This window comes from Panthera tigris, chromosome A3, assembly GCF_018350195.1.
Source record: "Panthera tigris isolate Pti1 chromosome A3, P.tigris_Pti1_mat1.1, whole genome shotgun sequence".
In the NCBI taxonomy this organism is placed as follows: Eukaryota; Metazoa; Chordata; class Mammalia; order Carnivora; family Felidae; genus Panthera; species Panthera tigris.
Window position 1 is genome coordinate 84,655,025 of NC_056662.1, and position 18,826 is coordinate 84,673,850.

Here is an 18,826-nt window from a genome sequence, read left to right on the forward strand (position 1 = left end):
TCTCTTACAGGGAGGATATAAAATCAATCCTCTTTAATTTTTGCTATCTCTATGAATACTTCTTTTTAAAAAACCTTTCATTCAACATTATGTCTATGAGATTAATCCTTCTTGTTGCACATATAGTACTTCATTTTTAATTGCTGTGTACTACTATAATTGTGGGAATATGCTAAAATTTATTTTCTAATCTACTGCTGACACACTTGGGGTTATCACAAACAAACCTGCCATGAATATTCTTGCGTGTATGGGTATGTGCCCACACATACCCATTTCTGTGGACCATATTCCAAGAAGGAAGCCCAAGGTCACATGAATGTGCACACATGTTCAACTGTGGTAGACACTGCTTTTAACCATCTAACAATTTAGTAGACCCTTTTAACAATCCCCCTGCATAATTCCTCCTCTCCTAGCTTTGAGCACTTTCAACTTTCTCTTATGCATTCCTCTTCCTCCCAAGATTCTTACCTTGATTTCCTCCTTCCCTCTCTGCACTGTGTCCTTTAATAACCTCATTTATTCTTACACATGTTTAACTGGCCTCATATTTATTTATTCTTACACATTTAACTGGTCTCCTTACTCCACTTCAAAGCATCAGTCATATTCTTTGATGCTCAATATTCTAGTCCAACATTCACCCCTGGATGTTCTTCAAGTGACTGAAATGCATTGAATCAAACTCATCCCTCTCCTCTCACTTATTTTTTCTCCTTCAGATCTTCCTGGTTGGATGCCCTTCTCCTGGCTGTCTGGGCTGGTAACCTTGGCAGCCCAACTCCTAAGAGGAATTTAAATCCTTCCAAAGGCATTACTGCAACAGTTCTCAAAGGGGAATGGAGTTCTCCCACAAAACAGTACCAACGATTATTAGTTCATCTGAAATGGCTACCAGGCTGAGAAGTAGCAAAAATTTATTTTTTATATTTCCTACCTCCCAAATCACAAGGACATACCTCTTAAAGAACTGGGACCTACCCCACTGTCTTCCAATTCCGCTTGGAAAAGGAGCATTTCTTTTCAAGGAGAGATGCTGGAAAAGGGAAAAGGCAGTTTATGTAACATTTATGAGCTTGGCTTTGGATCAAGTAGAGCTAGGGTTCAAGTCCTTCTGCAACTTCCTAGCTGTGCAACTCTGGGTAACTTACTTCCTTCTCTGAGTGATGGTTTCCTCATCTATGAAATAAGGATAACCACTGCTACCTTGCTTGTTTGTCAGGAAAATTAACTGAGATCCAGAGACTCAGTACAGCATCTAACACATCTATACTCATTAAGTGTGGTTGGTGCAGCTGCTATTGCCAATTCTCTAAGTGGAAAAACTAGATAAATTGCAACTCGTTCAGTGTCCCAGAGAGGTTGCCACTGGACAAGCAGCAATTTCAAAGTTCTAATTTCTTTTACTTTGCTCTCTGAATAGCTCAGAAGGGATGGATAGGCTGTGAAAAATGTTCTCAGACTGGTCAATTTGAGGTATTTCATTTCATGAATCTGTCTGGAAACTGCCAGCTCATTTCATTGATCAACGGCCGTCCCAGTGTTGGAGTTTAACTTATTACCATCCTAAACTAAAGCTGAATGAGATCTTTAGGACCAAGAAGCTCCAAAAGACACTCAGGCTCCGTCAGAGACATTGCTACACTGTGCAATCAGGCTTCAATCCCTATCTGCGTTTGTACACTGACTCTTTTCTCTCATGTTAGAATTCTTTGCACTGGCTTGTGGACAGTTTTAGCAGCCACATCAAATGGTACTCTCTACAAAGACTTCAAGGCATGCATTAGCCGGTATCTATCCTGTCTCACCCTCAAAACACCCTGCCTTTTAAAGCATAAGCAGATCCAAGCAGATACTGGGTCAATCTGCTGATCAGTCAAACATACATCGAGTAACTGCTATGGTACAGTGCCAGGAATCTCACCACAGGAAAATATAAAGAAAACATTCTCTGATCTCAAAGGTTAGGCAACTAACAATACAGGTTAGTACATGCTAATAGTTAACTCTCAATGTATTAATGAGAAGAAGAAGTAACTTCTGCATTCACGGATCCTAGGAATACTGGTAAGCAATCCCTAAAGAACTTTTGGGGGTTGAAGTGAAGTGACAGGAAGGATACGCATGTTCCTAGCGCAGATCACACAGATACTACTGGTAGGGGTGGAAATGTAGAGGCACACACATGGTAAGTGTTTTCTCCTCATCCATGCATTTAACCAGATCTCTGGGTTGCTGTTTCAGAGTCAGGCATATACCAGGTCCACTGAGAGACAGAGAATCCCACTTTCTGGAAATGGAACTCGGACAAGGTTCTGGGAGGCCCAGGGAAAGCGAGGCCGATGCACCGTGGCCAAGTTTCTGATGAACCATAAAGGACAGGAAAGGGCACTTTGCTCTGATTTGTGCAAAAACAATTTACTCTCAGTCCTTCTAACTATCAGTGGTCTGAAAACGTGGTGCAACTGGCTTCCAGAGCCACTCTGCTCCCACGACATATCCAGCAGTCCCATGCCGAGCGACACAGAAAGCAGATCAAAAGTGAAGCTCAGGTAGTGGCCCTCTACCCTAACTGTTGACAGATGGAGAATGGAAGCAACGTAAATGCTCTCTCTTGTGTCAGCACTATAAAAACGTCGGACTGGCCCATGAAAGATGGAGATGGAAGCCGAGGCAGCCATTAGGAGCCATGCCTCACTCGCAGCAATAACTCATTCCCATGGTATTATGAAAATGGTTTTACTGCAGTGGGTTACTTCCCCCCCCCCCCCGCAAGAATTACTGCTTATCAGCGTCACAGAAATCAAGCCAAAAACCCCCCACCTTTTCTTCCTTCTAGTACAATCCCTCCCTCTGGCCAGGAACTTAATAAAATGGAACATTTCATTATTCCGGTTTGCATACCTCTTTTGAAGCTGAAACTGTCATCTCAAGTGAGCGCTCTGAAGTGGCCAGTGTTAAGGTGATTTGATTGCCTCTTGTGTTTGCTCACACACATCTGAATGCTAGAGGAGCCACTCAGGGTCCAGGCCCCTTGCTAGACTGGATTTGGAAGTTGCAACGGGAAGGAAATCATTCAAAAGCAGTACCTTCTGACTCCTTCAAAGTACAATTTGGATATGGCTTTTTCATGAGCTATTAACTGCCTGTCAGATTCCTTAACAGGAGAAAACAAAACCAGGTGTATTGAGAATTCATATATTCACAAATAGCTCAGCCCAAGTGAGGCCTCTCTGTCTCTGAAGGCCCGCCCATGTGTGATTCCCATCAGTGGCCTAACAATAGGAATAATGAGATTGAGATTATTGCCTCCCACAGAGGAAGCTTCCAAGGAAAACCTTCTATCATATTCACACAACTGAGCCTCAGTAAATTAACACACCCAGTTGGAATCCTTGGTTAACCCTTGGTTATGTGAAGTGTGAGATCTTGGTCAATATGCAGAATCTCGGGCCTCACCCCAGATTTACTCAACCAGAATCTGCATTTTTTACTAGATCTCTAGGTCATTTGTAAGCATAACCAAGTTTGAGAGGCCCTAGTTTATACCACAAAAGCAACAATACTGACCTACTCCGGTTGCCTGGTTTATTCCTCTAGAAACCTGGTGGAATTCTCTGGGTAAGTCACCATGGGACACAACCACAGCTGTCACAACAACCAGTAAGGTATCCCTACCTTAGGAGAGGTTCGGCATCTGGGAGGACTACGTGCAGGAATGGTCAGTGTCTACAGAGCACTAGTCAGCCTCTGAAAGGGCCCTCACAAACCCAGAGATTTGAAATGGCAAGTATCAGACTCCTCCAAATCATCTGCCTCTTTATACAGAGATGGTCCCCTAGTAGGGCAACCAGACGCTCTGTCTGTAGCCTCTCGGGGTCTCCCACAATTCCGTCTACTTAAACCCAGCAGTCTGAGCAAGTATAGAGCTAACTCCAGCTCTCCTGCCTTTGAGAGGACCTTGACCCTTAATCCTCCCAGTAGTCTAGCCCTCTGCAAGCCTCTCTAAAATGCTCCTATCACACAAATACAGGTAGTTAACAAAATGAGACCCTTTTAACACAGCATAGGTCCCATTTATGCTTTGTGGCAGAAACATTTAGCACTCATTATGTGTTCCTTTACATTTCTCAGCTTAGTTACAGTTAGGAGGGGTACTATGACTAATTATGGCCAACAAGTTGCAAGCAGAAGTGATGTATTTCACTTCTGGGATGAAGTATTTAAAAGCCGGTATGCAAAGCTCTTCCCATGCTCTAATAACCAAAGTGCAAGACATGTGTTCCAGATGGCACAGTAATATATGCAAGCAACCTGGAAAGCCAAAAGTTGTTCTGACTTGTGGAATTTTCATGAGGAAGAAATAAGCCTTTATATGCTACGTCACTGAGATTTGTGGATTGTCTGTTACACCACCATAACCTAACCTATCCTGACTTACACATCTATGAGCCATCCTTTTTTTTTCTGTATGAAATTCATATTAGGTATCCAACTTTATTGTTGCCTAAAACGTGGCAAGAAGTGATTCAACCTAAGGAGGATTTTTCCTCTTGTTTTCTGAGGTAAATACCTTCATTCAGTTTTTCTTAAAATAACAATTAAAGATAGAGTAAGATTGGCCTTGGGGCACCTGGGTGGCTCAGTCAGTTAAGTGTCCAACTTTGGCTAGGGTCACGACCTCAGTTTCATGAGTTCGAGTCCCACATTGGGCTCTCCGATGACAGCTCAGAGCCTGGAGCCTGCTTAGGATTCTCTCTCTCCCTCTCTTTCTGCCCCTCCCCGGCTCACGCTGTCTCTGTCACTCTCAAAAATAAATAAACTTTAAAAAAAAAAGAATAAGATTTGTCTTATCATATGATGTTTTGTATTATTTTGATTTTCCATTTAATTACCTCCCTGTTCCATTCTCAAAGTTGAGAAGGTTGCTTGCTGGCTATTGGACATGGTAAATAAATGTAGTCCACACTAGAGTCAACAATTAGATCTGAAGTAGCAAATTAAAAGCAATCATTTGAACAGGTCAATAACCACATATTGGAGGACAGTGGTTTCTAGCCCCAGTAACAGGCTGCCTGCCCTAGCAGAGAAAATGCTCTGGCTCTTCCTTCTCTCACCAACGGCTGAGACCCTGCACTATAGTGGCTTCTGTGTTCCCAGGGGCAGCAACCCACCCTATGTTTTCTCTTCTTCCAAATAAACTGATCTAATCTTGATAACAATTGCAAGTTGAACAGCTATTTAATGTTGCAGGAATATGCATAAGCCCATGTTGCAACTTTAAATTAACACATAAATAATATTTAAACCGTCTGTTCCAGAATCATACTATCTGCCTGCCAAAATTCTCTTTCAGAGGAATGAGCTTGTCATTTTTCCCTTTTAACTAGCATTTTAAAATGGGAGGAAAAAAAGTCCACGCCTACAAGAGATACTCTAATGAAATCACTGGGTATTAGCAATCTGGTTTAAAGTGCCAGGAATCCAGGGTAATTCTGATTTAGGACTGAAATTTTGCCCTGCATTTAGCCTGTTGTGAATGGTTATGGAGGAAGCGCATACTGCATAGTAGGTCAGAACGCCCACTGTTAGGGAGATCTTTCAGATAATAGACCATTTGAATTATAATACCTGGGCAAGGTTATATAGCATGAGGAGAGGGAAGGTCTGCTTAACCCATCCGTGACTGTTTAGGAATCAGGCTTTAAGAGATGTTTTTGTTGCCTGCCCGTTTGTTTTCCTGCTTTGAAAATCTATAATCAGATGATCTAAAAATAAAAAAATAAAAAAACAATTAATAAGGCCATAGAAATAAAGGGAGAAAGGCAGAAATATTTAGTTGAGACAAATCTTATTTGGAAACACACACAGAAGAAAAAATATGAGACAGAGGAGGAGGAAAACAGGACAAAGAGAAAAGAGGGAAAAGTTCAAGGGAAAAAAATTACAAGGAGAGACTGAAGGATAAGAGATTAGACATGTGTTGCCCTATAGGCAAGGACTGTATTTGCTATTTTGTACATCCCCTACTCCTCTAAAACCTAGCACAGTGCTGAAGACCCAGCTAGCCCTGGACTAACAGACAAGATAAACCAAACTAACAATCTTCATTCTATACTTGGCTCATGACGCCATAAACCAGTCTAGTTGAGGCTCAGAAATTTTGGATTGAATCAAGAGTTTCACAACCAACAATGAACAAAGAATCCCACAGAAGAATCATGGTGCTAAATGAAACCCATCAGCCAGTTACACAAAGCTTAGCACTTCCCTGGAGTCCTTTGCAGCTATAAAGACCTGCATGATCAAAAAGAAAGAGAAAAAGAAGCACTCTTTCTTCCATGATCTCCCTGACAGCTGAATAGGAGACTACCAAGGGAAATACATAAACTGAAACACAAGTGGAAAATAAAGCTCTGACGAGTGACAGTCCCAAGTCAAGGTTTGCTTTCTCAACAGTTACTTCAGTACAATCCAGAATGATGACCAGTGTCATGCTGCCCTGTAAAATCTGCTTACAGTGAGCTTGGACCAGCATTACACATCCTGTGAAAAGTCCAGATGGGTGCCCAGAGGCTAACCATCTCAAGGTCATTCCTGGTTAAGTGATCCTTTTTAGTCTGCATCAGCTTGGATGTGAGACTCAGTTCCTTTCATTGGATGGATATAAATGTACACGACACACAGAGCCTTATGTGCCCATGAAATCTGTGTGAAGTGCCCTTTACTGATGAGCTCATGAAGATGGATGGTGTTAGAAAAAGTAAGTGCGAACAATTTAATAAGAAATCCAGTATATATTATCAACTCCATGTTTAAAACTCCATTGGTGCCAATTGTTAACAATTTTGCTTATATAACCCTGTCATATAAAGAACACTGGACAGGTCATTTTGATTGAAAATATCTCCATCATTCATGGCCTTAAGTTCATTAAGCATTATTCTTTCTAACAAGTTGCCTTTAGTAGTCAAATGTTCATTAAGTCTCCTACATGTGAGGATGTTCATGTCTATGTCAGTATCTATATCTGTATGTGTATCTATATTTATAATTATGTCTGTATCATAAACTTGCCTACAAACAAATTCCAAACCAGCAGAAAAACACTGTGTGCCTGGAGGTTTAGAAAAAGCAAAAAGAAGCAAGAGAATGGGGGGTAGGGGTCAGGGAGGAGTGGGAAGGGAGGAAGAGCCACCATCACCAAAGAGAAGGTGAAGGACATCAATGATCAATTTGCCTCTTTCACAATCTCACAAGGGCCAGTCCTGAAAACAGTCCCCATTGAATCCAGCAGAAGGTCCCTTTACTCAATGGACCCATCCCTGGCACCTATCCTTGACCTCTCCCTCCCTGAAAACCAGGTGGATCCAGCAGCCCCGGGACAGAAAGCCCTGTACAGGCCTACTCCCTAGCTCCACCTGCCCTGCGGCCTTCCCTCTGCCTGTCTGGGGACTCAGGCAGAACACCAACTGCTCCAGGAGAGGGAAACAATTAGGGAGAGGGGCCCCCTCCCTCTCAGCCTCAGGCTGCCCAGCCAGCACGATTAGCATAATTACAATATGTTCATCCAGCACCAGGACGAAAACTTGTGCGAGAGGGGGACGTGTTAACACACTCCAGCCAGCCAAACAACAGTCGGGCTTTGTAATTAGCTAAACAGTTCCTCTTTTAGAGCTTTCTTGGGGTACTCCCAGGAAGCCCCAGGCTCCAGGCAAGGACTCAGGACTGAAAGCAGCAGTAGGAACATGGAGTCCCTGCCTGAAAACAGGGGGCTGAGTCCCACTCCCAATCTCCTCGCCCCCATCCCAGAGGTAGCATTTGCCATTATGACATGAAAGGTCTTTAGACCTTTCCGGTGAAAATCAAGGAAACACTTCATCCTTCGACTGTCCCTTATTAACTGGCCTTAAGGGAGTCCCAACTTTCTTGGCCTCAAACTACTCATCTCTAAAAAAGGAAAATAATCTATGCCTATTGTAAGAAATTATAAGGTAACGGCTAGGAAATCTCTAAAGAGCAAGAATACTAAATAAATACCAGGTGGCAATAATGGTCTAGAAAGCATTTGTCTAGATTTGAATTACAGAAGTCGTCAAATATCTAAAGGCCTGTTCCTGCCTTCTCAGCCCCCGAGTCAGTGATTTTTAGCATCTCACTCCTGCAACCCTTCCCATACCCCATCACCAGTGTTAGCACATAAACTCAGGAATAACAGACTCAGCTTCTCTACTTATGCTCCCCAACCTTCTTCCTGTCAAAGCATATACAGAAAAGTATATTTGTAATAGCCCCCAGGGTACATAGCTGCTCATGCCAACCCAGGTCCCATCCTGCCACCTCCAAGGCCTGATAGGATCAATAATTCCACATCTACCCAACAAATCCATGAAGCACTAATGTGTCCCTCCATATTGGTGGACAGCTCTGCTCTACATCACCAGGTTTGTTCTGGTCATTGTGTAGTTGGCTGGTTGTTTTGTTTTGTTTTGTTTTTTAATAGACGTAACTCCCTGTGATTCCGGAGCCTATGGTGGTCCAAAGAAACTGCTCTCAACCTTGACTATATATTAGAATCACTAGGGAAACTTTTAATAAATACCAACTCCTGGGCATTACCTGAAGAATTCTGATTTAATTGGTCCAGGGTGGGGCCTGGACATTAGGTAAACCTGACATGCAGCCAAGGTTGAGAACCACTGCTTCTCAAGCTTTAAAGTGCAATCAAATCACTTGGGGACCTTATTAAAATGCAGATTCTGATTCAGCAGGTCTGAGAAGTGGCCTGAGATACTGCATTTCAAGTATTCTCCCAGGAGATGCTGATGCTGTGTTCCACAGACCACACCATGGGTCTAAAGAAGTAAACTCAGAGTTAAGCATGCCTCCTCACCATCCAAAGGGCCTTGCTGAAACAGACTGCCAGGCCCCACCTCCAGAGTCCTGATTCAGCAGGTTTAGTGTGGGGACTGGTCATTCGCATTTCTTTTTTTTTTAAGTTTATTTAATTATTTTGAGAGAGAAGGAGAGAGAGCGCGCAAGCAGGACGGGCAGAGAAGGAAAGAGAGAAAGAATCTCATGCTGATAGCACAGAGCCCGATGCAGGGTTCAAACTCAGGAACCGTGAGATCATGACCTGAGCCGAAATCAAGAATCAAATGCTTTAACCAACTGAGCCACCCAGGTTCCCCTGATCTTTGCATTTCTAACTCACTTCCATATGATGCTGATGCTGATGGTCTAGAGACCACATTTTTTAAACTTCTGGTCTAAAGTATTCGTGAGGAAAATCTTAGCCTTTAGGAAAAAACAGGCCCTACCTAGCAGACCAGAGAAATTCTGGTGATGCAATTCTAGGCTTCCTCAGAAAGAAGGCCCAGAATGAAGCCTAGCCCAAAATGATGAGCATAGGCCACCTTGGGAATGTCCAAACTGAGAGCCTCTGACTGCCTGGAAAGGCCTGGATGCAGCCTTCTTATAGAAGACAGCTTCCTTTTAGCCCTGTGTTAAGAAGGTTCAGAGGAATTCTGCCGGCACTTGGTTTCCAGGCACACTCTGACCTCTCTGGTGATTCAGTTCACTGGCTCTCAACAAAGTCCACATCCTCTCCTCGAGAGGTGAAAGAGGCTCAGCCCACCTTCTGAGCACAGAACATCCCATCCCATCCCACCACCCAGGAATCACTACCCTGGGAATCCAAAACCCTGGATTCCATCTCCTTTCATATTCCCATGAGTCTCAACATGAAAGAAGAGAATGGAGCCAAGGCAGGTTAAGAGAATAGAGGCTGGAAAAAAAACAATGTACCCAAAGTGCCTCAGAAATGGCGCTTAGGGGCTCCCAGGTTTGCCAACCCTCATTTAATGGGCTGCCGGTAATTGACCGTAACAACTACACCCCAGCCAGTTTTCATCATTGGATCTGGACAGCTCCCAGGTAACAAGCTCCAACTGGGAGGGCTCGATTGCTATCAAGCCAGAATGAGGGAGGCCTTCAGCTAGGTAAAGCTGCTGGGCTGGCACCAGAGCGTGTGTGATCCATGTGAGCGATTTCCAGCTCCCTGATGCCCCAGAAGAAAAGTCTGTTAACACTGCAGCCGGAAAGCCAGGACAGGCCAGGGAGCACTGGGGTTTCATCACATGATAATCATTCGATAGGACGTCCTGCCCAGCCCCAGGGCAAGCTCACCAGGATTAGCACTGCTCTGTGTATGTTGGCAGACTTGATGTGCATCACAGGACCCACTGACAGCAGGAATTCAGCTGTGTGAATAACTAGAGTAATTAACCAGGGTCAAGGCAGGGTCTGGTTTCAGAGAAGTCTGCCTGGGGACCCACATCACATTCCAGACCCCCAGGAGCTGGGCCCAGTTGCCTTATTCCTCTTGGTTCTGGCAGGCAGATGATCCTCCGAATGGAGTGCTATTTGGCTACAGGTGCCAGGCTACCATTCAGCCCTCACATTTCCCTTTAATGGACCCATGAGTCTCTAATCACAAAGCAAAAGTCCCCAACAACCAACAAGAGGAATGTGACCTGGTATAGTGGGTAAACCTAGGACTTCGGCCAGATGGACATTTATTCAAATACTGGTTCTATGACTTAACTAGCTTTTATCCATGGGCGAACAGCTCAATCACTCTGGACCTCAGTTTTCCCATCTGTGAAATGGTAACAATAACACCTACTGGTGATGTTGTTGAATTAAAGAAAAATATGCATAAATCACTTGAAACACAGTGGACACTTTATAGTATTACCATTATTATTGTGATTATAGCTTTCATCCAGTTTTATTAATAGTATTACTATTCTTGGTTCCAACCTCTCTTCCTCATTTCCAGCAATGTTCTATAATGTTTCCGAGTAGAGCAGCCAAAGCAGTTATTCTCTTGAATAAGACCTGCAGACACAGGCAGGAAGTTCCAAAGAGAAATATATCATAGATTTCAACCTAGAAATCTAGAATTAAGTCACTTAAAGAATAAACTTCTCAATTCAGTTCCAACACCAATATTTATTGAGTCCCTCTTGGCTTAAGCTGGTTTTGGAGTTTAAAGGACCAATCGGGAGTTCAAACGCAGAGATCTCTGCCTTTTGAGCCCTAAAACTAGGAATAACAGTAAGAGGGAGGCTCACATAAGTAAAAGCAAGATTCAGTGTCTTATAATCTCTCTGAACTTCTCCAGCACAAAACCCTTGGGCTTAAAACAACTTTCCCATGCAATAAATTTGGCCAATTCTGATAGGATTCACTAGAACCAACCAACCAGTAGGTGTCTCTTGAGTGAGGAGTTGTGAAGGGGTAGAAAAGATCAACTCTCAAGAACTCAGGGCACAAGAGTCACAGATGTGACTGAACTAGAAGAAATTACACCCCTGGAAATTCTGGGCCACAGACAGATGTGGTTCAGTTCTACAGGTAGGCAGATTTGACTGGTAACATATCACCATAGGACATGATGAAATGGAGTTTGGGAATCATTTTTCAGATCATTGCACTCAGGGTGGAATAGTGTGGCATGAAGGGAGTGTTGAGAAAAAGAAACCAAGCAGAGAAAACCAATAGGAGTTTACTGCAAAGGGAGTAAATCACTGAGCCCATGAACATTTTGGGTTAATGGTGTTAATAGTTGGAACTCCCTGGGCGGTGATGGAATAGAGTAGACAAGATGGATGTGAGAGGCTCAGTACATAAAGAATGGACAGAAACTGGAATCCAGTGGATGTTTAGGATATCTAGCCCTAAACAGTTCTTCTCTAAGAATCTTCAGTCCACAGGATAACCCAACGAAGTCCAGCTGAGCTTTGCCATTAAAGATGGACATCTCTACCTTAGAAAGACAAGCTGTGTGGTGCTGCCAGAGTTAGGAAATAAAAATGGGAATAATTTTTATTCATTTTTATCTGAAATATAAATTTAACTGAGTATTATGTATCTTATGTATCAACCTGAGAAACGCTCCTCTAAAATTTGCGAGTCAATTTTATTCTGTTAAAGAGCTTTTCCTCCAAATCATGGCTAAATTCCATCCCTATGCTACAGTCTTAAGTACCAAAGATCGAACATCAGCATCCATACTAAGGTTCCTCCTTTATTCCGAGCTGGACACCTTAGGCCCTACATTTGGAAAGGTCAGCTTTCTTGCAATTCATTGGTTCGCTCTCAGGGTCCAGTTACTGGAAGGGTATTTTCATAAGTATAATGATATTGATATATCTCTAACCTATTCTAATATCACAGCCAATGAAAGTCCCTTATTGTTAAAGCACGAGCCTGGACAAACAGAAAGCAACAGGGAGAAAGAAATGCCACAAGCCAATCATGCAGCTCTTCTTCCTACCCCCTGCTGTCCAAAAGAACCTTTACAGCTGGTGGCAAGGCTGGCTAAACCTGGGCAGGAAAAGGGAGGCTAGCCTCCAGCCAAGTCAGGGATTTATGGCCATTTGGGGAACTCAACGTGCCATGTGAACAAAATTTCACTGAAACAAATTAAGAAAAAAAAGAAAAGAAACAATGTCTTGTTATTCATCTACTGCTCTCAATTCTCAGGAAAAGCAAATCCGTGCCCTAGTTTGCCCTACTCTATAGCACCAGAGAAACTGACTTTCTCTCATTTGCCTTGCATGCCAATTTAGGGTTCACATCACACTCACTATAAATAAAACCATCAATAATCAGCTCCCATGTAAGCCCACAGATTCTGAGACTGATACCTATGCTCCTTATCCAGCAGCACATATCCGTGCACATGCACACATGCATGCGTGCACGCACGCGCGCGCGCACACACACACACACACACACACACATGCATCCAAGCTTCTGGATTTTTCTATCACACGTGGAAGGCTCTCTGACTACAGCAGTGCACAGAACACAAAAGACAAGGAGGTGTGGCATTTTTGGTGTGATTCCTAACTATTCTCATCTTTACTGCATCCCTCTCTCAGCTGGCTCCAGGTTCAGGCCCCATTCTTTCTTACTTGCCTTGGACATCACTTGATAGTGACCTTGATCATCATTTGATCCTTGAGATGCCTCCTCCCCTAGCTTCCACTACAGTCTCTGGATTCTTTCTTTCTGCCAGTTCTCTCCTTCTCTTCCTCTGCATGTCCCTTATCATAGTTCTTCCAGAATGTACAAAAACCAATAGCTTCCCTATACGAAAACAAGATGTAAAATAAGATGAAAGTAAAATTCCTTTGTCCAATAGCAAAAACAAATATAAAATATCTAACAAGGAACTCAATGTATAAGACCTATAGAATAAAACTTGAAAACTACTGAATAACAAAAAAATTGAATATGTAAAATAAAACTTAAACAAGAAGCCTCATCACAATAAGGATGTCAGTTCTGATTTATCTAGTAACTCATTTCAATTCCAATTTTAAAAATTCCAATAAATTTTTTTAATTTGATAATATAATATTAAAGTTCATCTGGAAAAGTAAACCATGTGAGAGAATTTTAAACAGAAAGGTCATTGAGGATGACTCAGTCTTACCAGATAGTAAAGTGTATTACAAAGCTAGTTATTAAAACACTATAGGGGTGCCTGGGTGGCTCACTAGGTTGGGTGGCTGACTTCAGCTCAGGTCATGATCTCACCATTCATGGGTTCGAGCCCTGCATAGGGCTCTGTGCTTGCTGACAGCTCAGAGACTGTACCCTGCTTTGGAGTCTGTGTTTCCCGTTCTCTCTGCCTCTCCCACACTCACACTCTGTCTCTCAATACTGAATAAAAATTAAAAAAAAATTTTTAAACAGTATAATATTAATGCCTGGATAGGCAGGCAGCTGATTGGAACAGAATAAAGAATCCAGAAAAAAAATTCAAACCTATGTGAGAATTTAGTGTATGATAAAGAGGACATTCCAAATTATAAGAAATTATAAGAAAAAAATAAGAACAAAGGACATGAATAGGCAGTTTCAACAAAAAGGTCACAAATAGACAATAAACATACGAAAAGATAATCAATTCCTATTAAATAAACGCAAATTAAAACAATGAGATATCATTTTTCACACCCCAAAATAAGCTATTTAAAACTCTGAAAATATATAGCATTTATAAGGCAATGAAGAGAAAGCACACTCATACATTTTATAGTTGGACATATAAATGAATACAGCAGTTTTGGAGGACAACTGGTAATGCCTATCAAAATTTTCAATGTACTTAATCACAACCTAGCAATTCTGTCTCTAAGGGATTGTTCCATGAATAGACAGTACTTGCACCGTTACACAAATGTATGTACAAGAAAGTTTGCTGGAACATACTATAATACAATGAACTACTAACACAACCTAAATGTCTATTAAAGGTTAGGGACATCACGGTGTCATACCATGAAGTACCATACAACCAGCAAAAAGAAGGAGATAGTTTTAAAAACACAGGCATGAAAAGATGCCAAAAATAACTGTAAGGTGAAAACCATGAGTTACAGAATAATCTGTACAACATGGCCCTATATGGGTACAATATTAAATGTGCACACATAACATGCTTACATATGTAAACAAGTATTGATATATAGACACAAAAAACTATCCCAGAAGGTCTCTGTAGGAAATGGGACACAGGATGCCAGAAGAAAAACTTGCTTTATAACTCTTCTGTATTACACAGTTTTATTTTTTGCTTTTATACTATAAGTATGTAGTACTCTTTGGATTAAAATAAAAAAAAAAGCATCATTCTATTTAAGTAGATATTCCCTAAGGTTCTGACCATGAATGTCTTAAGTATAACTCAACCCAACATCAATAACATCAAACTGATGGAAAAAATGTAGAATTTTGTAATTCTTAAACTGAAAGGAACTTATTAGATGCCATCCTGTTTAATCTTTCATTTTACATTTAAAGAAATGAGTTCCCATGGCAAATTCAATTTTTTCCAAAGTTTCCTGTCCTTATTTTAGGACCTTAGTGGTATCCCATCCCCCACATCTCCCAGAGTAGAACATGGGTAGCATGATCTCCACTTCCACACTGATGGGATAAGGCTCTCCATGGTGGCCACTAGCTCCAGCCAGCCCAGCCTCTCTTTCCCACTTTCCCCACATCACAACAGAAGTGCTAAAGTACAGTATTCCCCCCTCTTATCGAGGGAGGATATGCTCCAAGACCCCCAATGTATGCTTGAAACCACAGCTGGTACCAAACCCTATATGTATAGTGTTTTTTCTATACATACTTACCTACGATAAGGTTTAACTTATAAATTAGGCATGGCAAGAAATTAATGACACTAATAACAAAAGAGAAGAGTTATAGTAATATACTGTAATAGAAGTTATAAGAATATGGTCTCTCTCTCAAAATATCTTACTGTACTCACCCATCTTGTGATGATGTGAGATGATAAAATGCTTCCATGAAGAGACAAAGGGATGTGAATGATGTAGACACTGTGACATAGGGTTAGCCTACTACTGACCTTCTGATGATTCATCAGAAGGCGGAGTATCTGCTTCTGACTGCTGTTGACCATAGGTAAATGAAATCGCAAAAGCAAAACTCCAGATAACGGGACTACTGTACTATGTTTCTCTCCCCAGCACATTCCAGACTGCTTTATACATTCCTCCTTGCCTGTGCTCCTATACTTTCTTTCTTCACAAGCATCCTCTACTTTGACTACACATTAGAATCATTTGGGGAGATGTAAAAATTCTCTAAGACCAGGTCATACCAAGTCTATTAAATAAGAATCTCTGGAGGTGGGAGAGAGGTTCCAGAATTTTGAAAGCTACCTAGGTGATTCCAATGTGCAACCAAGGCTTGAATAACTTCCTCCAAACTCCTCCTTTGTGTAATGCCTATTAGTCCTTAAAGACTCTCTCTGGGACTCCTCCCTGACCTGACCTTGACTCCATTCACCCTGTACATATCTGTACCATTGGCCTTTACATGGAATTGAGAAAAATTTTTCATATCTATAAGCTACTGGGGGACAATAGTACTATCTTACTCTTCTTTGAACAGCAGGTGTTTATCACAGGTGACACCTAGTAAATGCCTGATAAACATTTGTGAAACTGAACTCCCTACCTCACAGCCCCCATGAAATCAATTCATATTCACATGGTCCCTCGTATCAGATCCCTCCTTTCTCAGCCCACTGCCACTCATCATCTCTACGTGAACTATTACCATAACCTCCACCATCTCTCCTTTCCACCCAGTCCTTCCCATCATCTTCCTACATGCTGGTACATATCATATTAATTCTGCTAAAACTTATACAGAATCAAGTCCAAGTCTATCACCGGGTCCTCCAAATCTGGCCAGAACAGTTTTCCATTAGCCAGATTATCTGAAACTTGGAAATTAGGGAAGATTACTGCATGTTTTTTCAAAGTCATCCTAGAGCATTGTGAAAAAAAGCCTGCTTTGGGGTTATCTGATGCTCTAGAGATATGTAAATTTTACAGGACTTACCATTTACCATTGATGCTGGTTCAAATTCTATAAACTTCGGTGAATGTATATAAAATAGGCAAGCTATAAATGAGCTTTTTTTTCCCCAGCATAATTGCAAATAAATTCTGTCTGTTAGAGAAAATAGCTGCACAGGTTACACAGTTATCGCTCCACAGGATATCAAGCGGACTCCTATCTAACTGCAGTCTTCTTGCAATATCCCTTCTTTTATTGATTTTTTTAGGCTTCAGTCTCTCCAATTCTTCTCTGAACCAGTTTACCATTCTGCTACCTCCTCAAGTAATGAGTTAAATAAATCTTTGACATGGGCTTATATATTTGCAGGAGGACTGATCTTTAAACTTAAAAAAAAAATTGTATTTTGACTTTTCATACCAGAAGCTCAGCCACCCCGCATACCTGCCAGTGCAGCTTCGTGCCTGCTTTTGTCCTTCACAGTTAACTATAAATCTGCACCTCTACCCAACATGCCTCCAAATCTCACCCTTCAAGGCTCCTCCCACAGTGTCCCTCTCTGTGAAGGCTTTCCTGATCTCTTAATCTAATTCATCCCATTCTGAGCCCCCCGGCACCTGAGGGCTCAGTCGGTTAAACATCCGACTTCAGCTCAGGTCATGATCTCACAGTTCTTGGGTTTAAGCCCCGCAATAGGCTCTGTGCAGACAGCTCAAAGCCTGGAGCCTACTTTAGGTTCTGTGTCTCCTTCTCTCTCTTCCCTCCCCCCACGTGTGCTCTGTCTCTCTCTCTTTCAAAAATAAACATTAAAAAAATTTTTAATTAAAGAAAACAATAATTTATCCCATTCTGCTGTGTTCTCCCTGCAGTTGGCTTGTCTATATTCCTGTTATGGCAGCTCCTGCTCTGAATTTTACCTGCTCAGTTACATGTCTTTCGCCTACCACAGCATTCAGTTCAATGCCTGACCAATAAATGTCCACTGACTATTTGTCTAATTGGGAATAATCAGTCTTAAGTAACTCACTATTTCAACACTTGACTTTAGCCAAAATCTAAGCGATCCAATAGATGATGCTTGGGGTGTTTCCAAACTTTTTTAAAAACCACAAAAGATGATTGAAATTGAACAGGCATTTATTGAGCACCTTCTAGGTGCCAAAAGCAAAAATGAATAAGAGTTGGAACTGGTTTATCCTCTCAGGAGTCACTAAACTTGCTTTCCAAGCCTTCTGTGCTCTGTTTAAACAGAAACATTAAATCCTAAATGAGTTACTGAGAGCTGCACAGGCTAAGTTTACCAAGTGTTTTCCTTGGCCTGCAGTGTCTTCCTGAGGTGGAGGCACTGGTGGCCACAAGGGTTTTCGGCCAGCTGTGGCCCCAACCTCCCTGGGGTGGTTTCACTCATGGGGGAAGGTAGAAGCCCCCCACTAGGGGCTTCATTGGGACCCTAGTGACAGGATATGGGGTAGGCCCAGTCTCAGCCTGGGGGTCCCTTCGGGGGGATTCTGCCGTACCCATGTATTCCCAAAGTTCCCTTTACACCACAAACCTGCAAGTTTGCCTCGACTGTGCCTAAAGGTACAACTCTAGAGTTGACACCTTATCCAGCTGCATCAGAGGGATGAGTTGGAGACTACCCAAAGTCCCACCAACGTTGCAAAACAGCTCTCCACTTGCTGCTCTAGGCTTCAAAGGGATATTATGTTTTAATGAGCTGCTGTATAATTAATCAGGCTTCACCCCTCCTAGCTGAAATTACTGACGGAAATAAGCAAACACCCAAAATTTGCTATTTCCCTTCCCCAATGCCAGCAGTGAGGAAATGTTCCCATGTAAATCAAGGCTGGGTGTGGATGGGTTCTGGGCTCCAACAAGTCTGCTCTCCAAACTCGTAACTCAGGCTCACTGCTGAGACTTCAGCTCCTCCAGAGGATGTCAAAGGTCACGAACCCTGCCTTCACCCATCCACATCCACTATGAGGAGGGCATGGCTCTTGATGTGGTCCACCTGGACAGGCTGAAGCCATTTAATCCATCCAAATTCCCAGGACCCAGCCACACAACCAACTGGGGCCACAGAAAGCCAACAGCTTTCAATCTCAGCTCTGTCCATGGCTATACTGCCTTGGGCAAATTATTCACCTTTCTGGGACTCACTTTCTTTATCTGCAATAATAATAATAATAATAATAATAATAATAAACTATTTTCTGAGTGACAAGTGTAGTGTAATAATTAAGAGTGACTGCTGTGGAGTCAAACAGCCTGAATTATAACACGACTCCATCATTTTCTGGCTGTGTGACATCAGCAAATGCCTTAACCTCGGAGTCTCAGAATCCTTATCTGTAAAATGGGGATGATAATAGCACCCATCTCATAGGGTTATTGTCAGCAGTTA

The 18,826-nt window shown here is 42.1% G+C and overlaps 1 protein-coding gene across 17 annotated transcripts in view; it reads right to left on the minus strand.

Moving 5' to 3' along the window:
• Positions 1–18,826, minus strand: part of LOC102969177 (E3 ubiquitin-protein ligase RNF113A-like) — a 504,616-nt gene that overhangs the window by 372,608 nt on the left and 113,182 nt on the right. The window contains exons 1-2 of one of the 17 annotated variants that reach the window (XM_042981579.1): positions 5,635–5,731; positions 963–1,039 (exon numbers count right to left, since the gene is read on the minus strand). The exons of 14 other annotated variants lie outside the window; for them this stretch is intronic. The gene's annotated coding sequence lies outside the window, so the exon portion shown is untranslated. Of the gene's footprint in view, positions 1–962; positions 1,040–2,907; positions 2,956–5,634; positions 5,732–18,826 lie in introns of those variants that run through there. 2 more of the 17 variants (XM_042981578.1, XM_042981574.1) reach the window with 2 other exon arrangements.